The following is a 25,429-nucleotide window of genomic DNA, read 5'->3' on the forward strand; positions in this document are numbered from 1 at the left end:
AGCACCTTGATCTTCTGGGGCAATGTGTCACCCTTGAAGGCCAAGACGAAGGCACTAGTGGCAACCTGATTATCCCTCGGACCCCAATGTACGCGCCAGACAAAAGGAACACGTCGCCGCTCTAAACTGGTGCGCAGCTCGTCATCAGGCTGTGAAAGAAGGTCCCTGTGGAATATAATACCCTGGACCATATTTAAACTCTTATGGGATGTGATGGTAACAGAAACATCCCCCAAATTGTCACAAGCGAGTAATGCCTGTGACTGGACAGAGGATGCTGTTTTTATCAAGACTGACTCAGAGCGCATTTTGGACAAGCCCTCCACCTCCCCAAACTTGTCCTCCAAATCCTCCACAAAAAACTGAGGCTTCATGGACATGAAAGATTCCCCATCAACTCTCGTACATACCAGGTATCGAGGTGAATAAGCTTCACTGCCATCCTTAGCCTGGTGTTCCTCCCACGGTCTGGCCAGGGACGGGAAAAATTTGCGGTCATAGTTCTTAGCATTGAAGTTAAGACTTTGCCCACTTAGAGACTGCTGGTGGGAGACCACCAGCAAGAGATGACATACTACGCTGTATGGCATGTCATCCGCCCTGAAGCCATCCACTCTGACCAGGTGGGCCTCCCAGCGGGTGCTATCCATCCTCAGCAGTCAGTCCCGATGCCGCAGGAAGATGAGCATCTACTCCATGGCATACATGGGGAGTTAACGGCACAGGCATCGGCAGAGCGATCCCTGTGTTGTCAGGGGGCTACAACCAAAAGGGTACATGGAGGCCCCACAACAGACTGGCTACTGGGCTAGATATGAGGTACAAAGAATTCCATGGTCCTAGTTGGTGCAGAAAACGATACTGCATAGTGGGTGGACGAAAATGCACCCGGGAAGGTATCCTCACTCAAGAGGAAGGATGAGCGGGACTGCAATGCCACGACGAGAAAGTGGGCTAAAGATCCTCAATGCACAATAGACTTGATGCACCATCTGAGGCGCCCTTCGCCAGACTCATATCCTGATGTAACCAAAAACTTTAGAAAAAAACCCAGTTCACTTCTATGTAAATTCCCCAATCATATTGCAATCACTGGTGGAGACTTTTAATCATCCACAGTTTTGCTGGCGGTGTGCACGATAAGACATCCTCCGAAATGCTTTCTCTAAAAACTGGCTCGAACAGATAGTTCTGAACCTCACTCATGAAAATGTATTGGATCTAATGGCAATAAACAGATCTGACCTCTTTGAGGCTGTTCATACTGAAACTGGTATAATGACCACAACACAGTTCAGTGATGAACAACTAAAACAAGCAGAAAGATATACACGTTCAGAAAACTAGATGAAAAATCAGTAGTTTCATATCTCAATGAGGAACTTCAAACTTTCAGAACAGGTCAGGAGCATGTAGAGCAACTATGGCTCAAGCTTTAAGACCACACACTGGATATATATGTACCCAGTAGAACAGTTCATAATGTGAGGGACCCTCCATAGTACACAGTGACCATAAAGAAACATTACTGAACAATAGGTGTAAAACAAAACATAGGACTATAGACAGAGAGATGCTAAACAAAACGCATTTGCCTGTCAAGAGAGTAATGCATGGTGCCTTCGATGACTACCATTGCCAAATATTGCCAAATGATATTTCACAAAAGCCAAAGAAATTTTGGTCGTATGTAAACGCTGTTAGTGACACCAAAGTTAGTGTCCAGTCCCTGGTGAATGAGGCAGGAACTGAAATTGAGGAATAGAACAGAATAGAAGATTATTGTCTCATAACATACAATTTCAAGTCATTAACTTTATGTTAACTTGTCAAAACACAAAAGCTGGTTTACAATTTTTCTTGTAATATCATTAAGGCACTCAAAAATTTTCTTAGAAAGTAACAAACTTTTAAAAACTGACAATGCTCTCTCCTGCCCAAATTTTCAGGTCGTCATTCATGAATTCTTCTACTGAATAGTAACATTCCTGAATTAGTTTCTCATATAAGGTGTTTCTAAATTTAGGCTGAGCCATTCTCTTTCTTTCACTTTTTAATACATTTTCATACCCATACACAGTCGAGTTTGAGCATACAGTTTTAAGTGGTGGGTGGACAGCATAAAATTATTGTTCCATTAAGTTTTGGGTGTGCAGCCGCAAGAAATCTCCTTCTTCTTCTAATATTTCGGCTGTATAACATTCAGCCATCTTCAGAGTGAGCCCCAAGACTGCCGCTCCAGTGCTCGCTTCGTCCCTTTATACTGTTGTACCGAGCGACTGCGCATGCGGCCACAGATGCAAATGTGCCAGAGACGTGCATGATGCGCGAGTTGTATCTATGACTGTGCACTTCATCTGTGTTGGCATATCGATATATCATTGTGAGCTGCACTGTGACGTCTTTGCGAGTTTATTACATCAAGTGCCAGATTCCATGATTGATCAAGATCAAAACCACTATCTCTATTAATTAGATTCATCGTCAAGCGAATTTCAATTGCCTCCTTCACCATCTAGTCCCAAAAGGATGATGTAGTTGCCAGAATTTCGACGTTGTCATACAACATACTGTGACCATTATCAATACAGTGCTCTGCCACTGCCGACTTGTTAAGTTGTAAAAGTCGTGTGTACCTCCGGTGTTCTGTACATCTTTCTTGGACAGTACGAGTTGTTTGTCCGATGTAAGAAAGGCCACATTCACATGGAATTTTGTAAACTCCAGATTTTCGGAGCAGCAAACCATCTTTGACAGAGCCCACGAGTGCAGTTCTCTTGGGTGGAGGACGAAAAATCACTTTTACTTTGTGTCTGCCGAGAATGCGTCCTATTTTTGATGAGAGGGTACCCACACATGGCAGGAAGGCCATCGATTTAAAGGTTTCTTCATCTTCTTCTGCCTTCTTTGTGGCCTCTTTCGGTTTCATTTTTAGTGCCCTCTGTATTTGTTGTGGAGAGTACCCATTGTCTTCAAACACACTTTGTAAGTGGGAAAGTTCATCTTGCAGACTGCTTTCGTCAGAAATAATATGCGCTCTGTGAGTCAAAGTTCAGAGAACACTCATTTTGTGGGCAGGATGGTGGCAGCTATTTGCACGTAAATACAGATCGGTGTGCGTCGGCTTCCTATACACTTCATGTCCCAAAGTGCCATCCTCTCTGCGCCGAACCAAAACATACAAGAATGGAAGGCATCCCTCCTTTTCAGTTTCCATTGTGAACTTTATTTGATGGTAGAGGGAGTTCGGATGTCTTAAGAAGTATTGCAAGTTGTCTTCAACACAAGTCTTGCAAGATTCACAGCATAAAATTATTTTGATTTCTGGTGGTGTAATCATGTTGACAACTAACTCAGGGTAACTACGCACAAAAATAATCAGCTCATAGAAATGTAGTGAGGGAATATTCAAATGTGTGTGTGAGTTGCGTTTGTGCCAGCACATGCAGGTGAAGCTTTATTCTTTTACAAAAGCCTGATGGGCCGAAAGCTTTATTTGTGACAGTCATTTTGCTGTGCCTATCTGCGACTCAGCATCTCCGATATATGGTGGGTGGCAACTTTCCTTTTCATAATATAGTTAATATACTTAGATGTTCTTCGCCCTACATTGTATAAATTTCTATGTTGATTTTCTGAAGTCTTATTTTAATCGACACATATGGTTTGACTTGCCCCAAAATACAATTCCATACCTTATTACTGACACGAAGTAGCTGTGATATACTACTTTTCTTATGCCCATACTGTAGCATTGTACAATATGCTCATTGAAAATGCTAGGCTATTTAATTTATTTGTAAGGTACTACGTGAGCCGCATGATAGATTTTTATCTTTGTTGCATTCCTACAAATTTCACACAACTAGCTTCCTGCAAATCTTACAGATGTGTCATCTGCAAATAACACTGAGTGACACTTAACCCTTAACTACTATCGACTATTTATTGCATGCTACTGTTTCTCCATGGCAGGGAAAGCTGGGCCATCTGTGCAACATGTGTTATGCGAGACAGATGTCTTCACTTGCAAGATGAGCCTCAGACACCGAAAGAAGAACTCGAAAATCGAAAAACGTGCACCTTTTGCCCTCTCGTCTGAAGAGGAAAACAAGGTATCCATGTCAACAGTGTGGGTTCCGATTTCTTTGGAGTGTTCCAGAAAGGTCTGCGTGAAGTGTTTGCAGGTGGAAATTGACTAAAGTATGATTCAGTGGCACATGAGAACAAGTATTTAGTTTTTACTTGTAATTTTAGAAGTAAAATGGTGGCAAAGTTTCTACATTCATAGACTTACGGACGGAAATATTCGCTCTACATTGAAAAGTGAGTCGTAAACTGAAAGCTGACTTCGCACACAATTTATCGTAAGTCATGTCGGATTTTTCCACCTAGTTATATTGCCAATTTGTAATATAATCCCTCTGATGAAAATCTGTGTGTGAGTAGAGAGCTAACTATTTGCTGTTATTTTCGTAACTCATAAAATAAAAATACACTCCAGATTTCACTTTGTTTTAATTGTTGAAGTGCTTAAAATACCGCAGTGTTTAAAAAAATCAAGTTTTTACAAAAGCCACCTCTAAGAAGTGTAATGAATGGCTGGAAGTCAAGAAACTATGTATATTCAGCAAAATTCTGGTTTGATATATAAAATAGAAAAAATGCGGTCTGCGAGACCCCTCCATAGTAATTGTGTTCCTGTGAATGACCATAGTAGTTAAGGGTTAATAGTAAGTGGTAGTTTGTCAATGTAAAACAAACAGAATAGGACCTAAGACAGAACCTTGGGATACTCTTAGTGAAATGATGGGGACATTTTGAAATACAAGTTCCTCTCCATGTTGATATAACCACTCTGTCTTCAGTTGGGTGTAGGACTTAAACCATTCTAACAGAATGACCCGAATATCATAATTTTCCACGTTACAATATAATAAGGTGTCCACACTTCAAAGGCCATTGATAGGTCACAAAAAAATCCTGTGGCATGCAGCGAGTTGTCTAGAGACGAGATAATTTTACCTACAAAATGGTTTATAGCATATGATGTGATTTTGCCTTTTTTGAAATCCATACTGATTTTTTGAGATTTTAAAATTTTCTATGAAATTTTGAATGTGTATGGTGACCACCTTTTCAAACATTGATAGTGATGGAAGACAAGAGATTGGGTGATAGTTTCCCATATGTTCTTTTATGCTTCTTTTCAATAGTGGCTAGACTACTGCATAGTTTAGTGTGTCTGGATAATGGCCTTCTTGAAGGAACTGATTAACTATTGCAGATAGTTGCTGTGCAATTATTTTAGAGACTGTTTGTAATGCTTTTGTTGTTATCCCATCCAATCCTGATGATGTTCTTCTCTTTATTTGTAGTATCATATTTTCTGTATCTTTTACAATTGTTTTGGTAAATGTACTGAAAAATTCACTTCAAATTGCTCACTGTTAAAGATGTTTACCTTACCTGGGTAATTTTCTACATTGATGTTTGCTCTGTTTATGTTTATAAAGAATTCATTAAATAATTCAGACAATAGCAAAGCAAAAGCTGAAATGCTTAACTCTGTTTTCAACTGTTCCTTTGTGAAGGAAAACCAAAGGAGAATTGCCCCAATTTAATCCTCATATTACCCAAAAGATGAATGAAATGAGTATTACTGTCAGTGGTGTTGAGAAACAGCTGAAATCATTGAAATTGAACAAAGCTCCAGGGCCCAATGGAATCCCTGTCAGATTCTATACTGAATTTGCAGCTGAATAAGCCCCTCTTTACCATAATCTATCAAAGATCCTCTGAACACAAAACCATGCCCAGTTCTTCGAAAAAAAGCACAGGTTACATCCTCCTAAAAGAAGGGTAGTAGAAGTGATCCACAAAATTACCATCCAAAACCATTGACAATTTGCTGTAGAATCTTCGAACGTATTCTGAGCTCAAACATAATGAGATATCTGAGCAGAACAACCTGCTTCATGCCAACCAGCATGAATTCCGAAAACATTGATCACGTGAAGCCCAACTCGCACTTTCCTCACATGACATACTGAATGCTTTGGATCAAGGCAGCCACGCAGATGCAGTATTCATGCTTTCCGAGGAAGAGGAGAGCAGTGTTTAACATCCCATCGACAGCGAGGTCATTAGAAGCAGAGCACAAGCTCAAATTGGTGAATGATGGAGAAGGAAATCAGCCGTCCCCTTTCAAAGAAACTATCCCAGCATTTGCCTGAAGCAATCTAGGGAAATCACAGAAAACCTAAATCAGGATGGCCAGACACATGTTTGAACAGCTGTCCACCCAAATAAGAGTCCAGTGTGCTAACTACTGCACCACATCACTTGGTCTTTCAATTTCCAAAAAGCATTTTATTCAGCACCACACCTACAATTACTGCCAGAAGTACGATCATATGGGGTATCAAGTGACATTTGTGACTAGCCTGAGGACCTTTCAGTAGGGAGGAAGCAGCATGTTATCTTGGATAGTGAGTCATCGTCAGAGGTAGAAGTAACTTCTGACGTGTCTCATGAATTTTTTTTTTTTTTGGGGGGGGGGGGGGGGGGGGGGGGGGTTTAAGGGCGCTCAACTACTGAGGTCATTAGCACCCAGTCACAGTTGTTAGAGCACATGGAATCTAGTAAAACTCAAGGGGAGGGGGGGGACACCAGAAAGTCCTGACAAAGATGTAGATAAAATAAGTAAAAAAGTTAGATGTCTTTGGACAAGCCAGTCAAAGTTATAAAACGCAGAACACGAGCAGCTGCTCGAGCGTCATCAGCTAAAATATCTGGTAAAGTAGACGGCAGGGACAGGATAACACGAGATTGACTGAAGCGGGGACACGACAATAAAATATGGTGCACTGTTAATGCTTGACCACGAGGGCACTGCGGGGCTGGGTCACCAGAGAGCAGGTAGCGGTGACTAAACCGGCAATGCCCAATCCGCAACCTGGTCAGAAGGACCTCTTCTCGCCGAGATGGTCGGGAGGAGGTTGTCCAAGCAGTTGGGAGCGGTTTTACTGCCCGGAGCTTGTTTCCTTGGAGGGATGACCAAGCATCCCACCACAACGACACAAGCCTATTACAAACAACCCCACGAACGTCAGAGGACGGGACACAATGGGAGGCTGGCCGAGGCAGGAGGACTGCAGCCTTGGCTGCAGCATCTGCAGCCTCATTCCCAGGCACTCCTACATGTCCGGGAACCCACAGAAAGCTGACAGGAGAACCATTATCAGCGAAAGAATGGAGGGACTGCTGGATCCGTTGAACCAAGGGATGGACCGGATAGGGAGCTCCAAGGCTCTGAAGAGCACTGAGTGAGTCAGAGCAGAGTACATACGATGAATGGCGGTGGCGGCGGGCATACTGAATGGCCTGATGGAGAGCAAAAAGCTCGGCCGTAAAGCTGGAACATTGGTCGAGGAGCCGGTATTTAAAGGTGGCGGCCCCGACGACAAAGGCACAGCCGACACCATCGTCAGTTTTGGAGCCATCGGTGTAAATAAAGGTGTGACCGGCAAGTCAAGCACGAAGTTCGACAAACCGTGAGCAATACACTGCAGCCGGAGTACCCTCCTTCGGGAGTGAGCTGAGGTCGAGATAAATATGAACCGGAGCCTGGAGCCAAGGTGGTGTTGGGCTCTCACCCTCTCTGAAGGTGATAGGGAGGGCAAAATCCAATTGTCGAAGCAGGCAGACACATACAACCCGTACTGACGGTCGAGAGAATTGGCGAAGAAGGACTGATAAGAGGGGTGGTCGAGCATTGGCAACAGCCGGCAGGCATACCGACACAGCAGTACATCGCGCCGGTAGGTCAATGGTAATTCGGCAGCTTCAGCTTAAAGACTCTCGACAGGACTAGTGTAGAAGGCTCCGGTCGCAAGACGTAACCCCTGATGGTGGATGGAGTTGAAACGGCGTAAGAGGGATGGCCGAGCAGACGAGTGGACGAAGCTCCCATAATCCAGCTTCGATCGGACTATGGACCGATACAAGCGAAGCAGGACAGTGCGATCCGCTCCCCAAGATGAACCACTAAGAACTCTGAGGACATTAAGGGAATGTGTACAACGGGCCGCCAAATAAGAGACATGCGGAGACCAACAAAGTTTCCTGTCCAATGTGAGCCCTAGAAACTTGGTTGTTTCCACGAATGGGAGAACAACGGGACCGAGATGCAAGGATGGCGGAAGGAACGCTTTATATCGCCAAAAGTTGATACAAACCGTCTTCTCTTCAGAGAACCGGAAGCCATTTGCCACGCTCCATGAGTAGAGGCTGTCTAGACAACGCTGAAGGCAGCGCTCCAGGAGGCATGTTCTCTGGGCACTGCAGTAGATCGCGAAGTCATCGACAAAGAGAGAGCCTGAGACATTAGGTGGAATGCAATCCACAATTGGATTGATCGCGATGGCAAAAAGGGCTACGCTCAAGACGGAGCCCTGAGGCATTCCGTTCTCCTGGAGGAAGACGTCGGACAATACGGAACCCACACGTACCCTAAACTTTCGATCCGTTAAAAGGAATCAATAAAATGGGGCAGGCGACCGCGTAGGCCCCACCTGTGCATAGTGCGGAGGATACCTCCTCTCCAACAGGTATCATAAGCCTTCTCCAAATCGAAGAACACGGCTACCGTTTGGCGCCTTCGCAAAAAGTTGTTCATGATGAATGTTGACAAGGTCACAAGGTGGTCAACAGCGGAGCGGCGGAGACGAAAGCCGCATTGGACATTGGTAAGTAGCCGTCGAGATTCAAGAATCCAAACTAACCGAGCATGAGCCATGCGCTCCATCACCTTACAGACACAGCTTGTAAGAGAAATGGGGCGGTAACTAGAAGGAAGGTGTCTATCCTTCACGGGTTTGAGTATAGGAACAATGACGGCGTCACGCCAACGCATGGGGACCTGACCTTCGGTCCAGACGCGATTGTAGGTACGAAGAAGGAAGCTTTTGCCCGCCGGAGAAAGGTGTGCCAGCATCTGAATGTGAATGGCATCTCGCCCCGGAGCAGAGGACCGGGACAGTGCAAGCGCGCGTTCGAGTTCCCGCATAGTAAAGGGGGCATTATAAGTTTCCAGATTCAGCGAGTGGAAGGAAGGTCGCCGAGCCTCTTCTGCCTCTTTCCTGGGAAGGAAGGCAGGGTGGTAATGGGCGGAGCTTGAAACCTCCGCGAAAAAGCGGCCAAAGGCGTTGGAGACAGCCACAGGATCAACAAGGACCTCATTACCTGAGGTCAGGCCAGGTACCGAGGAGTTGGCCTTAATGCCCGACAGCCGGCGCAGGCTACCCCAAACGACAGAAGAGGGAGTAAAACTGTTAAAGGAGCTGGTGAAAGAGGTCCAACAAGCTTTTTTGCTGTCTTTGATGACTCTACGGCATTGTGCTCGGAGTCGTTTGTATCCAATACAATTCGCCAATGTAGGATGGCGGCGAAAGGTGCGTAAAGCATGTCGTCGAGCACGGATAGCGTCTCGACAAGCCTCATTCCACTAGGGGACGGAAACGCGACGTGAAGAAGAGGTAGTACGAGGAATGGAACGTTCGGCAGCATTGATGATAACAGCCGTGAGGTATTCGACCTGACTGTCACAACTGAGAAAATCGTGGTCCGGAAAGATCGCCAGGGAGGTGTAAAGTCCTCAGTCAGCTTTCGGTATGTTCCAGCTCGAAGGACGTGGGGATGGGGTGTGGTGCAGGAGACGAACGACACAGGGGAAGTGGTCGCTCGAATAGGTGTCAGAAAGGACATACCACTCGAACCGACGGGCAAGAGTGGTAGAACAGATCCAGAGGTCCAAGTGGGAGTAGGTATGAGTAGAGTCCGAGAGGAAAGTCGGGGAAACAGTATTGAGACAGACAAGATTGAGATGGTTGAAGACATCCGCCAAGAGTGAGCCTCTTTGACAGGATGCAGGAGAGCCGCAAAGGGGATGATGGGCATTGAAGTCGCCAAACAATAAAAATGGTGGAGGAAGCTGAACAATCAGGTGCATCATGTCAGCCCGACTAACTGCGGATGACGATGGAGTGTAGATGGTACAAACTGAAAAAGTAAAAGCAGAAAGAGTAATACGGGCAGTTATTGCTTGGAGTGGGGAGGTCAATGGGATGGGATGGTAATAGACATCGTCCCGAACGAGCAACATGACCCCACCATGAGCTGGGGTACCGTCCACAGGGGTGAGGTCATACCACTCCGAGGTATAGTGGGTAAAGGCAATACGGTCAGTCGGGCGCAACTTGGTTTCCTGGAGACCAAGGACGAGCGGACAGTGCAGGCGGAGGAGCAGTTGTAATTCCTCCCGATTAGATCGAATACCTCTTATGTTCCAATGTAACAAGGCCATCGCTAGTCAAAAAGAGGGGGAACGAGACGGGGGAAGAGCTGGTCACCTCGACGGCCGCGGAGAGCCAGGTTTCGAGGGAACAATGCTACAACCGGCGGGAGGCGGATCCTGTTCCATCAAGTCGTCGCCAGCTGCGGCCGCTTTCCCGGGTTGCGTAGGAGGGGCAGCATCATTTGCCGACGAGAGGCCAGCTGAGCACCTGGCAGCAGAGTGTCCCGGCAAAACTGAGGACGGCCGGGAGCAGCGACTCACGGATGGAGCGTCAGACGAAACGCGCCGGGATGGAGAGGGGGACAGAGACTACTTCTTGGAGGCCTTCTTGGAAGTCCGAGGAGGCACAGGCATGGTGGGCTGGACCCGAAGAAGGTCCTCATGTGCGGGGTCTGTTTTGGAACGCCGGACCTCAGAAGCTGGGGTCTGGAACGTTGCCCCGATGGACGCCTGAGAAGAGGATCGCTTCTCAGGCCGCGAGGGGGGGGGGGGGGGGGGGGGGAGGTGGAAGGTTGGCCCCTGGGGCAGAGGGGGCGGGGGCCGCGGGGGAGGAGTATTTGGAAGGGAGGGATTTGGGAGGCGGAGGCATAGACCCCGGATGGGGGGAGGAGTTGGAGGGGGGACAGGATAGGGGGTGAGGATACCGTGGAAGGAGTGGACACGACTGAGGCAAACGAAGTGGTCAACGTCACAGGATGCAGGCGGTCATACTTCTTCCTGGCCTCAGAATAAGAGAGACGATCCAAAGTTTTGAGTTCTTGAATCTTCTTCTCCTTCTGATACGCGGGGCAGTCTAAGGATCTAGGCGAATGGATGCCAGGACAATTAACGCACCGAGGTGGTGGTGTGCATGTATGTTCCTCACGAAGAGGACGTCCACAATCGCCACAAAGGGGCTCAGCCTCACACCGTGACGACATGTGCCCAAAGTGCAAACACTGAAAACAGCGCATAGGAGGCGGGACGTAAGGTCGCACATCGCACCGGTAGCACATCACCTTTACCTTCTCCGGGAGAACGTCCCCCTCAAAGGCGAGGATAAAGGCCCCGGTGTCGATGCGATGGTCTTTGGGGCCGCACTGGACTCGCCGGACGAAATGCACGCCTCGGCGCTCCAGGTTGGCCCTGAGCTCCTCATCAGATTGCAGCAGGAGGTCCCGATGAAAAATAACCCCCTGCGTCCTATTCAGTGCCAGATGCGGGACAATGGACACTGGGATGTCCCCCAGGCGGTCGCACGCCTGGAGCGCCGCCGACTGTGTGGCGGAGACGGTCTTTATAAGAATGGACCCCGAACGCATCTTACTGAGAGCCTCGATTTCCCCGAAGATGCCCTCGATGTGCTGAACAAAGAACATGGGCTTGGAGGTGGCGAACGTCCCCCCATCGGTTCGAGAACAGACCAAATAGCGGGGGAAGTACTTCGCCCCAAGCCGGCGGGCCTGTCCCTCCTCCCAGGGAGTGGCCAAGGGGGAAAGGGCAGGAGAACCAGAACCAGAGACAATACCTTTCCTTTTGAAAGACTCGGCCGCAGAGCAACCAGATACATGTTGACGTTTCATCTGCGAAACGTCCGCCCCAGTACCACCCACTCCGACCAGGGGCTCTCCCCACGGGCGCCACCCAGCCTCAGCAAGGGCCACCTGGCAGGATGACCGTTGCCGGGAGTCCTGATGCCCCAAGGAGACGGGCATCTACTCCTTGGCCGACATGGGGAGGGTGCAGCTCAGGTATCGGCAGTACGATCCCTGTGTTGTCAGGGGGCTACAACTTAGAGGGTACATGACGACCCCACCACAATGGGCTGGCTACCGTGCTGGATTTCGGGTGCCATGGAAAGTCCATCATGATCGTAGGTGCAGATGGGGACGCACTATGGGCGTAACTTGTACAACCTATCAGGCGTTTAGGCCCAATTTGAGGAATAGTGGGTATGGTGACAACGCGGTTACAATGCTGAGTGCCAAGGTCTTAGTGCACTGAGGACCAGTGGTACACCACGTAAGGCATCCTTCCCCAAAAGGCTCGTACTTCTGTAGAATTTTGAAAAATGGAGATCAAACCCCAAGGGGGACCATCACATGGAAGGCCGTAACGGTTGAAACTCCTTTTAGTCGCCTCTTACGACAGGCAGGAATACTTCGGGCCTATTCTTACCCCGGACCCGCAGGGGGATGTAGGTGTCTTGAGAGGCTTGCCGTTTACGTATATTAATGACCTTGCAGACAATACTAAAAGTAATCTGAAACTTTTTGCAGATGATACAGTTCTCTATAATGAAGTACTGTCTGAAAGAAGCTGCATAAATATTCAGTCAGATCTGGATAAGATTTCAAAGTGGTGCAAAGATTGGCAACTGGCTTTAAATGTTCAGAAATGTAAAATTTTGCACTTCACAAAATAAAAAATTAAGTATCTTATGACCATAATAGCAATGCGTCACTGTTGGAATTGGCCAACTCTTACAAATATCTGGTGTAACACTTTTTAATGGAGATGAAATGGAATGATCACATAGGTTCAGTGGTAGTTAAAATAGGTGACATACTTCAGTTTATCTATAGAATACTGGGGAAGTGCAGTCAGTCAACAAACGAGTCTTAAAAATCACTTGTGCAACTGGTTTTACTACATTGCTCAAGTGTGTCTGACCCATACCAAATAGAACCAACAGGGGAAAATGAATGTATACAGAGAAGGGCAGCACAAATCATCATCAGGCTTGTTTGATCCACGAGAGAGTGTCAGAGAGCTACTGAAGGAACTGAACTGAAAGACTAAGATAGATGTAAACTATCCAGATAAAGTCCATTAAAGTTTCAAGAACTGGTTTTAAATGATGACTCTAGGAATAAACTACAACCCCCTCCATATCACTTGCATAGGGATTGTGAGGACAAGATTAGAATAATTGCAGCATGAATGAAGGCATTCAAACCACCATTCTTCCCTTGCTCCATAATGAATGGAATGAGAAGAAACCGTAATAACTGGTACAATGGGATGTACACTTTGCCATGCATTTCACAGTAGTTTGCAAAGGACAGATGTAGATGTCGATGTAGATATATAGAGGGACTTTGAAAGCTTAGTTCCTCTGTGCTTGTTTCTCACCCCTGGTGTGCCTAGGGATAGGAATGAATGACTTTATAAGTTTCTGTATTTATCTCTACCCATTGAGACTGCTGAGTCACCATGAATATTATTGTGGGTTAATTTGACTTGTTTCATCTGTGAAACATCTACCCCGATACCACCTACTCGGATCATGGGCTCCCCCCAGGGTACCACATAGCAGCACCAAAAGTTGTCCAGCATGAAGGCCACTGACTGGAGTCCAGTAATCTCCAATGTGATAGCCACTACTCCTTGACATGCATCGGGAGCTAACACACTGGCACCAGGACTGCTCTGTGTTTTCACAGGGTTTTATAAAGAGGGTAGATGATGATCCAAACACTATTGACTAGCTACCACATTAGTTCTAACCCTCTCGCAGGCACAGTGTGTGGTTGCATGGCATACTTTGTACACATTTAAGAATCGCTGTCTATAAGTGCTAATTATCTCAGACAAATGCCTCATGGTGGGAATGTGCTGCTAGATCAGAATCTGGGTCTTTTCTTGCACAGATTGTAAATTTTTTTTCTCTCCTAATTCACTGGTTATTTTATCCCAAATGTATAACAATGGAATGAAACACAAAAATGTTATTTGTGGCTGGCGCACTTTATAGATACGCATTTGTGTTTGCCTGATTATTGAGAGTAGAGGATCTTTTAAACCATAGTTAAACTAGTTTTTTATAAGGTAAGCTTCCCAACTGGTTCAAATAACAGCAAAAATTTAGAAAAATTGAGGTCAATCCTAAAACGGAACCAAAATTACTTCCACTCATGATGAAAATTATAAGGAGAAAGGTGTAAACAAAGAAAGAACAACCTAGAGAAATAATATGGCCATCCTCAAGAACTGTCAAAATGCGTTTGAAGGTACATGAAGTAATGACAGTCTAAGATGGGAGATTGCATCGCAAGAAAAGACGGTGGTGCTGCAATAGCTTGCAGACCTGCATTCGCTAGCCACAATCACAAAACACTCAAGTCCTCTGAAGGGCAGACTAGATGTAAGACATTTATTTTGTGACTTTTTGTCATGCCACAATGTGTTATTAAGTGAAAGTATGCAAAGTATGATAGCAATCCAGTCTGCAGGTGATGTGATGCCCTAAAACACTCAATATTTATTGCATAATACTGAATACTGTATAATAATATTGACCATCAGAGTGGTATTGATGGTATGCACAATATATTGAAGGAAACTGCCGGGGTTTTAAAAATAATGAAGCTCACTCTATATACTGTACTGCACAAGGGTAGTACTGCTCAATAGACAGCAGTTCCTGCCAAGACCAAGATAAATTCAATTTGTTCCGAATGAATTACTGCAAACAATTGAAATAAGTAAATGTTAAGACAGGGAGTTTGCTGGAAGGTGTATATTTAAGCACCATGCAGTACTCTGAGAAATGAAATTCCAATTATTTAGGAACGGTCAAATACCTTGTTCTCTGCAATAGCAGATGCAACTAAAATTATGGTGTCATTCAAGACAAGAAGTAGAAATTTTTGTTTTACTTTTAGCAGTTACTAGAACCAGCAAATTAAAATCAGGTTCTCTGTGACCATAGATGGTTCTTCCTTTTGTTTTTCATTGCAACAGTTGTCACATCAGTGACATACAGTGTAAGGTTTCAATATCTATTCAGTAAAAAATTGTTTTATTTCATTTGCAACAGCTGTTACAGTACAGAAATCTACAGGAGACTGCACATGTACTCTATAAATTGTTCAGTTCACTTGTTTAATTTATAAATAATTATTGGGGTTTAAGCCTATGAGCCTACCCTGCAGCGAATACTGAATGTTTACTGGAAGCTTTTCACACTTATTTGGCCCATTCTGCATAACTTGTTAGTGTTTTGCAAGGCAAACCACTCAACTGCAATACATGTGTGTTCCACATCATCAAGCACCGTGATGTTCACTAAGGCAGAGATCTTATCTATGGGTGTAAATATTGTGCATTAATATTGTGCCTCTTTTAGCCTCGCACTTCCGCAGAACACTTCAATACAATATTATTGTCCAATAAATATTGGGCATGTGAGGGCCCCATAAAAATAATGAAAGATTATAAAGCACAGAACTGAGTTTTTCGGTTGCCTTATCCACATAGTAGTGCCACCTCAAGTATACAAAGGTCATTGTCAATATCCACTTTTACAAATGGATGTTAGTGTTGCACAAAATACTCCAAAAATTGCTGCAGAAACATGCATGCATATAGCTGAAGGTCACAATGCATGGAAAAGTCATGGAGGCCATTATGTAGCAGTGAGAACAAATGAGCAATGAACACAGAATTTCTTCTACTTTTATAAAACTGTTGTTGCTTTCTAACAGTAAAATTATTTTACTGGCTATGGTACACTGTATGGTTTTCGCATTATTTACATGCCTGATGGGATATTTTGTAACAAGCCAAAATACAGATCATTTAGTTTAACAACGGAACTAATTGTTTCTTGTATGCTACATGAACTACTAATGTCAAGCTAATTCTTGAATGGAATAGGTATTAGCAGCCAACTGTTCAGCAAGAATTTATTCTGCTACCCAGGTAAATAAATATTTGGTACCTGAACTAAGGTAGACGTAACAATCTTACAATTATCTCAGCTTTATCAAATAAAAAGGAAGGGGAAGGGGAGATCACTGTTATGGATATGGGACATTTTGTACCTAACTATATATAACACTATATTTGCAGCTCCCAGACACCCAGCTGATTTTGAAGGAAAATAATTTACATTAGACTGATCCAAGAAACTATACAAAGTAAGGCTACTTGTTAATAATATCAATGCGAGCTGTTAATTTTAAGAAGGGGTATATAAGGGATCTAGATTATTTTTGACTATTTTCAACAATAATCAATCCATCCTAGGTATATTTTCTTAGACATTCCAGTCTTAAACACCAACCAGTCAATGACAATTACCACGGATTTATTTTTGGAGGTCAAAACATATCAGTGTCCAAAGCTATTACCACGGATTTATTTTTGGAGGTCAAAACATATCAGTGTCCAAAGCTAATCACATTATAAATCCCTATTTTGTAAATTTATTTCTGTGAATCTTGGCTCCAGTCTCTGTTCAGTGTCAATGTAAGAACTCTTTTTCTTCTAGGTACAGATCCAATAGAAATTAGAAGTGTGAACAAATGACAAGAATCAAGAATTTGACATGCCAAAGAGGACACTGTTACAAACAAAGCGACAAAAGTTCAAAATTGACTAACTTTGGTCTTTTCACTGTACCAACTGAGGATGAAGAACCATTCTAGCCCCATGGCTTTTATCGACAGCACAAGTGCACTATACATCATCATCATCATCATCATCATCATCATCATCATCATTTAAGACTGATTATGCCTTTCAGCGTTCAGTCTGGAGCATAGCCCCCCTTATACAGTTCCTCCATGATCCCCTATTCAGTGCTAACATTGGTGCCTCTTCTGATGTTAAACCTATTACTTCAAAATCATTCTTAACCGAATCCAGGTACCTTCTCCTCGGTCTGCCCCGACTCCTCCTACCCTCTACTGCTGAATCCATGAGTCTCTTGGGTAACCTTGCTTCTCCCATGCGTGTAACATGACCCCACCATCTAAGCCTGTTCGCCCTGACTGCTACATCTATACAGTTCATTCCAAGTTTTTCTTTGATTTCCTCATTGTGGACACCCTCCTGCCATTGTTCCCATCTACTAGTACCTGAAATCATCCTAGCTACTTTCATATCCGTAACCTCAACCTTGTTGATAAGGTAACCTGAATCCACCCAGCTTTCGCTCCCATACAACAAAGTTGGTCGAAAGATTGAACGGCGCACAGATAACTTAGTCTTGGTACTGACTTCCTTCTTGCAGAAGAGAATAGATCGTAGCTGGGCGCTCACTGCATTAGCTTTGCTACACCTCGCTTCCAGTTCTTTCACTATGTTGCCATCCTGTGAGAATATGCATCTTAAGTACTTGAAACCGTCCACCTGTTCTAACTTTGTTCCTCCTATTTGGCAACTAATCCGTTTATATTTCTTTCCCACTGACATTACTTTCGTTTTGGGGATGCTAATCTTCATACCATAGTCCTTACATTTCTGATCTAGCTCTGAAATATTACTTTGCAAACTTTCAATCGAATCTGCCATCACAACCAAGTCATCCGCATATGCAAGACTGCTTATTTTGTGTTCACATATCTTAATCTCACCCAGCCAGTCTATTGTTTTCAACATATGATCCATAAATAATATGAACAACAGTGGAGACAGGTTGCAGCCTTGTCTTACCCCTGAAACTACTCTGAACCATGAACTCAATTTACCGTCAACTCTAACTGCTGCCTGACTATCTATGTAAAGACCTTTAATTGCTTGCAAAAGTTTGCCTCCTATTCCATAATCTTGTAGAACAGACAATAACTTCCTCCTAGGAACCCGGTCATATGCCTTTTCTAGATCTATAAAGCATAGATACAATTCCCTGTTCCACTCATAACACTTCTCCATTATTTGCCGTAAGCTTAAGATCTGGTCCTGACAACCTCTAAGAGGCCTAAACCCACACTGATTTTCATCCAATTGGTCCTCAACTAATACTCGCACTTTCCTTTCAACAATACCTGAGAAGATTTTACCCACAACGCTGATTAAAGAGATACCTCTATAGTTGTTACAATCTTTTCTGTTTCCATGTTTAAAGATTGGTGTGATTACTGCTTTTGTCCAGTCTGATGGAACCTGTCCCGACTCCCAGGCCATTTCAATTATCCTGTGTAGCCATTTAAGAGCTGACATTCCACTGTATTTGATGAGTTCCAACTTAATTTCATCCACCCCAGCCGCTTTATTGCACTGCAATCTATTGACCATTTTTTCCACTTCCTCAAATGTGATCCTATTTCCATCATCATTCCTATCCCATTCTACCTCGAAATCTGAAACATTACTGATCGCATTTTCACCTACATTGAGCACCTCTTCAAAATATTCCCTCCATCTGCCCAAGGCATCCACAGGATTCACCAGCAGTTTTCCTGACCTGTCCAAAATACTTGTCATTTCCTTCTTACCTCCCTTTTGAAGACTGCTAATTACACTCCAGAATGGTTTTCCAGCAGCTTGACCCATAGTCTCCAACCTGTTTCCAAAGTCTTCCCACGATTTCTTCTTGGATGCTGCTATTATCTGTTTGGCTTTGTTTCTTTCTTCAACATAACTTTCTCTGTCTACCTGGGTTCTGGTTTGTAGCCATTTTTGATAAGCCTTCTTTTTCCTATTACAGGCTGCCTTGACTGTGTCATTCCACCAAGCTGTTTGCTTCATCCTACCTTTACACACTACTGTCCCAAGACATTCTTTAGCCACTTCTAGTACTGTGTCCCTGTACCTTGTCCATTCCTTTTCCAATGACTGTAATTGACTACATTCAACTAACTGGTACCTTTCTGAGATCGCTGTTATGTACTTGTGCCTGATTTCCTTATCCTGAAGTTTCTCCACTCTTATCCTCCTACAAATGGACCTGACCTCCTGCACTTTCGGCCTCACAATCCCAATTTCACTGCAGATTAGATAATGATCAGTGTCATCAAAGAATCCCCTGAATACACGTGTGTCCCTCACAGCCTTCCTGAATCCTGATCTGTTATTATATAGTCAATGACAGATCTGGTTCCCCTGCCTTCCCAAGTATACCGGTGAATGTTCTTATGTTTAAAAAAGGAGTTTGTGATTACTAAGCCCATACTGGCACAGAAATCCAAGAGTTGTTTCCCGTTCCTGTTGACCTCCATATCCTCTCCAAATTTACCCACAACCTTTTCATACCCTTCTGTTCGATTTCAAATCCTGGCATTCAAATCACCCATGAGCAGAACACTGTCATTGTCCTTTACTCTAACAACTACATCACTGAGTGCCTCATAAAAACTATCCATCTTATCTTGATCTGTCCCTTCACAATGCGAATATACTGACAATCCTAATTTTCTTGCTAGACACTGTCAAATCTATCCACATCAGTCGTTCGTTTACATACCTTATTGCAACTACGCTGGGTTCCATTTCTTTCCTGATGTAAAGCCCTACACCCCATTGTGCTATTCCTGCTTTGACTCCTGGCAGGTAGACCTTGTATTCTCCCACTTCCTCTTCTTTCTCACCCCTTACCCAAATGTCACTAACAGCTAAAACGTCCAGCCCCATCTTACTTGCAGCCTCTGCCAGCTCTACCTTCTTCCCAGAGTAGCCCCCATTGATATTAATAGCTCCCCATCTCATTACCATTTGTTTGCCAAGTCGTATCTTTGGAGTCCCTGGTTTGTCAGTTAGAGGTGGGACTCCGTCACCTCCAAAGGTCCGAGGCATTTTGCTCTGATTGTTGCCAGCATCATATTTAAAGTACCAGGGAAGCAGGATGCTAGCCTTACTTGCCCCGAGTCCCATTGGGTTTTACCCCTAACGGCTGAGGGACTAACCGGTGGATTTGGTAGTCTTTGCCGTATGAGCACAAAGGTGACCACGACTCAGAATATGTCCGAGATGCCCAGTCTTATTCCAAAGTAACTGGTATCCCGACTGTCGGGACCACTTACTTGGCCACTCATACGTTGCCCGTGGTTCATGAACTAGGACATGACTACAGGAACCCACACCATGAACCACTATACAGAAACAAAAACTATACAGAAACAAAAAAATATTGTTGAGTAGTGTACAGCAAATAATAAAAGCAATGAAAAAACAAGATCCATTTACTACTGAAGAGCACGCAGAAAATAGCATAGGCTACATCACTTATCAAAAGGTATCTGGTTCTAAGTGATAATGGTACTCAATTTGACAACTAACAGTCAAAGTGTCACTCAGGTATTCATAACTATTTTGCAGAAATAAAATAGTATTTGAAAGAAAAAAAATACACAAACAAAAGGCCATAACAGCATTTACAATTAGAAAGTGCACTTTTTTGCAATGAAAGGGCCAAAAGTGATGACACTTCAGGGGAATTAAATTTATGAAAAATGACTAGAAAGAAAATTTGACTATACTTTTTAACAGCAACTGCTTCTGATAAGCTTGCTCCTCCTAGTTTTTCCCCCACAAGAGAATTTTGGTATAATATCATACCAAGATCATAGGGGGAGATGGTTGATCTTAAACTTGTTGTCACTAACAGCTAAAACGTCCAGCCCCATCTTACTTGCAGCCTCTGCCAGCTCTACCTTCTTCCCAGAGTAGCCCCCATTAATATTAATAGCTCCCCATCTCATTACCATTTGTTTGCCAAGTCGTATCTTTGGAGTCCCTGGTTTGTCAGTTAGAGGTGGGACTCCGTCACCTCCAAAGGTCCGAGGCATTTTGCTCTGATTGTTACCAGCAATACATGATATATTTGCCCGAGGTATAGGTTAGGTTGAAAGGTGTCAGTTTGGTTGCGAGCTGGTGAAGTCAACAAATGTGATACTAAAAAAACTGGTTGTACTGACAGACAGACTGTAGCTTAGCCGATTTGGGAAAAAATCTCCAACAACATTACATTATTGTCGCCATATTGTTTACAGCGTTTTTCGAATGTTTCCAGTGTCATTGGTCAAACCAGATGATTTATATTTAACATTCCTCTATATCCCGTTTAGTGATTGTTTCCAAACTAGACATTTTCATATCAATAGCATAAAATGATTTAATCTATCTTCAACTAACTGTGAATTAGTGGTACATATTAGTAAATGAATGGAGTTAAGGGAAATGTCGGATTCCACCCATCTGCTTCAACCAATGACATCACCAATATGGTGGAAATGACCATTCCCATATTACAAATATGACATCATTACATAAACATGACAACAAACACCAAAATCGATCGAAAAACCATCAAACACATACACCTCCAAAAATATAATGAAACTAACGGGACAAGCGGGGGAAATTGAGGTTTTTGGGTGGGGAGAAACTAGAAATAAGCACACGCCACTAAACCAAATGACAAAAACGATAAAATAAAATGACCACAACCTTCCCAAAATCACCTAAAAACAATATCCACTGGAATCGAACACTTCCCTTGACCTATCTAAGTCAACAGAAACTACCGACACCAAATCATGAAACTCTAACCTACAACCACGTCCACAATCAGCACTACCTCAAAAAACACAAAACAACAGAATTCGAATCGAACACTTCCCTTGATCTATATAGATCAACAAACTACCAATACCAAAACACCCACAACTACAACTACACATTGAAACTGAATACTTCCCTTCACTTATAAAGATGAACACCAACTCACAATACCAATCACAAATACCAACAACAAAACCAACCATGAATCTAAAAAAAAGCTCCGGCATTGCCCTCTAGGTCACACACACACACACACACACACACACACACACACACACACACAGAATAAACCACAACCAAATAAAATTCAATACTGTGTTAACTACTAAATGCTGGTACCCCTCCTGACCCAACCCGCTATAAGAAGAAAACCCATCTGAAACTACTACACTACTACCCTCTTCTACATATTCCTGAATCAAATCCACTAACCCCCTTTTTGTACAACACTCAACAACATTAGAAACACATTCTGAAGACCCAGCCCCTGATACCACAGTCCCCCACACCCATAAACCAACCATAGGCTTACCCCTCGCAAACTTTCTCCTCCCAAACTGCGACTAATCAATCTTTACAACTACCCCAGGCCCAACCAACTTACCTCTATATTTAATACATTCAGAACAAACCTCACGACAAAAAGAATACCAGTCAAGCACCACTCGCTCACTCACACCCACCTAATGCGCACAGAAACTGTGAGAGGATTGATAACAAAAATGATACCTCATCAACACAATCTCACACATGCCCAACCTAGATTTCTCGACCCAGGAACCTTGACGTATGGAGTGCCATACGTTATCCCTCCGACATCTCCACATATAGCTGTCCCTGGTCCAAGAGGTCAGAACTTTGGTAAGCCTCATAGGTTCTCCACCCAACGAACACTGCACGAATTCTGCCAAAATACCGAAAAGTTGGAGGAACTTTATAAGCGACAAGGGAGTGTCGCCCCTAAGCTCCCATAACCGAAAACTATTAATCTTCTGGGTCATATCCATACCTGACAAAGACATAACAGTAATAGCCTATAAAGAATTCACAGACAGCGAACTGAAAACGACACTACAGTAACTTAGGCAAAGAAAAACTACACCATCAACTCGCTGCAAAATATTCCACTACAGTCAGCACCACGACAATACCAGTCAATGTATACCACTCAAATGAACCCAATACTACAACAACATGCAACCCACAAACACCACCAGATAGCACCACAGACCACAGCAAAACACCACCTACAAACACACCACAAGCACAAACTAAACCCACAACACTAACACGAAACCCCCAAACACACCACCAGAGAGCACCATCGACTGCATCAACATGACACCTACAAACACACAACACTCACAAACAAAACCTTGGGCCATCATGATGTCACACACCACAACAGCCTTACGTCACAGGTCAAAGCCAACGGGTGGAATCGAACGATTTGGTTGACCCAAAGAGTGTTGTTACTGATTTGGCTTGCACAACAAATAAGTTTTCAGAACTACAAATAATTTATTCAGGATATTCAGTAAAACTAACGGAGCTCTAGTTTGTGAAACTTAAGCACTTTGGTAAGAACCTTATAGGAAAAATGAAAATCTCTCTATACTGAGACTAATGTCTATCTTATAATAAGGGTAACATTTCTCCTTCTAGTACAGTATCTATGGACATCTTCAGTCTGAGCGGTGATGAATTGTAAGCACAAAATCCAATGAGGCAGTGCACACATAGTGAAGAACTTGTACAAACATGTTTTTCCTAACACAGATGGGTGCAGGAAGATCCTGGTTGACAGTGGCTTATTAGTCGATTTCCTCTAATGATAACACTTTATGCGAGGACTGCAAAAGTATTTTCATTCACTAAATTCCCTGCCCATATAAAAATTCCAAAGACATGATTAAAAAAACTAACTCAAACAGAGCAGAAAGTTTTTACTCTCTGTATCAATTTTACGAATGTCCGCAGCTTAAAAAATGCTACTGGCTGTTAATGTAAACTACATATATGAGAAAACGTATATAGCGACTATTCTTTGTAATAGTAACAGTCAAAAGGAGGTTTGATATTGTATAGCATTAGCAATGACCGAACCGACTTTTGCGCAAAATTTTCCTAATATGCTGTCCTCTATCACTTTTCCAAACACATTTGGAGATTGTCAGGAATAATAAGAAACAGAAATGTTTCTATTAAGACTAAGAAAATCTACAAGTGACTTCCAATGCATATGTTCAGAACGAAGGGTAAATACAGTAAACTGAGAGAAAATAATAAATCAGTTGACAATGCTCTGTGCTATCCACGCCCAGAAACAGTTGCTGTCAAAATTTATCCTAATGCCACCTTGGTCGTATGTTAACGCCTCAGTGACCTGCAGACATTTTTTTCTAATAATGAAATACGCAAATACTGCAAAAACCAATTACTAAGGCGTTAACACGTTTCTACATACATTTTTTTCTCCCTGTTACAGTACAGTACAGCCAATACACTGGTTATGGGAGTGAGTTGAAACCTGTTAACATCTACAATACTCACTTCTGGAGTTAATAAAATACAACTTTTAGAGCGAGACTGCACACCATAGCCAGCAACCAAATTGCGCAACTTCCTCACTTTTAATGACTCAATCAGGGAATCACCAATATTCCTATCCGTGAAACGCAAACATCATAAATCAATACACACACACAGTACTCCACTCGCTTTGACAGTAATGTCTATCGTATAGCACCAAGGATTCTAACCTTCTTGAATAGCAGTATCTATAACTTACGCTGCAGTGTTCTTCTTCGGCTGCCAGTGTAGAAATGTACACAGAATCAGCTAAATGAAAAATCCGTGCAATGCGCACTTCTATTTAAATATAAAAAGGAATTTTCTCTTGTGTGAAACCGCTTGTACAAGATCGTGTGTCGATTTAAAGTCCTATATTCGTGTAATTTACTGTTCGCGTAGTTACTTCTCCGTAATCTTTCATTGATTGTACCAATACCCGTTTGTATTGTGATATATTATGAAATTTCGAACATTCGTGAGTGCCACTATAAACTAGTATTGTTATCGTCAATTATAGGCTTAAATTGAACTACACTCTTTTAAAATTTTTAAGATCAATAGGCCTATCCTCGTTCAGAACAATCTTTCTCTAATTTCATTGTACAATTACCTGAGAAATAGGTTATTTTTAGAATTTTCGGATGCTTAGAAAATTATATTTTGGTGAGTTAGTGGTACAGGTGTTTTAGACATGTAATTTAATTCATAGCAAATCAACGTTTGTGTTCACAGTTCAGTCAATGTATACATCACCCCAGAATTTCATTGTATATCAAGGCAAATAAACGTGTGTTTTGAGAATTTTCGGAAGCTACCATTGTCCTTTATATCATCTACCAGCAATTTGTATCAAATTGGGGTTTGTGATTTAGTTACTCTAGCAAATTTTCTAACATTCTGTGTTACATCTAGTTTTCCCTTAAGGGAGCAGCCGCATTTATTATCTGCATTTATCATAAATTAAATCGCTTTTTGAGTTGCTAACAACCGTAATTAATGTCAAAACGTTTTAGCAAACTAATAATTTTTACCACAGGTTTTTGTGTAGCCTTAATAGAAATCTCGTTCTGTGTATCTGCTTTAATTCTCATAGGGAATTAGCTACTTTTCAGGTCTACATATTAAAAGATAGATTAGATTAGATTAGTACTTGTTCCATAGATCATGAATACGACACTTCGTAATGATGTGGAACGTGTCAGGTTAATAAAAGGTGTCTATACAAGATAT

General features: G+C 43.1%; 1 protein-coding gene across 1 annotated transcript in view; it reads right to left on the bottom strand.

The window, feature by feature from the left end:
- The window catches only part of LOC124546027 (protein argonaute-2), a 280,008-nt gene extending 255,641 nt beyond the window's left edge, over window positions 1–24,367 (bottom strand). Inside the window, exon 1 of the mRNA XM_047125002.1 lies at window positions 24,179–24,367. The gene's annotated coding sequence lies outside the window, so the exon portion shown is untranslated. The remainder of the gene's footprint in view (window positions 1–24,178) is intronic.
- Between the last annotated feature and the right edge of the window lie 1,062 nt (window positions 24,368–25,429).

Source organism: Schistocerca americana, chromosome 8 (assembly GCF_021461395.2).
Source record: "Schistocerca americana isolate TAMUIC-IGC-003095 chromosome 8, iqSchAmer2.1, whole genome shotgun sequence".
In the NCBI taxonomy this organism is placed as follows: domain Eukaryota; kingdom Metazoa; phylum Arthropoda; class Insecta; order Orthoptera; family Acrididae; genus Schistocerca; species Schistocerca americana.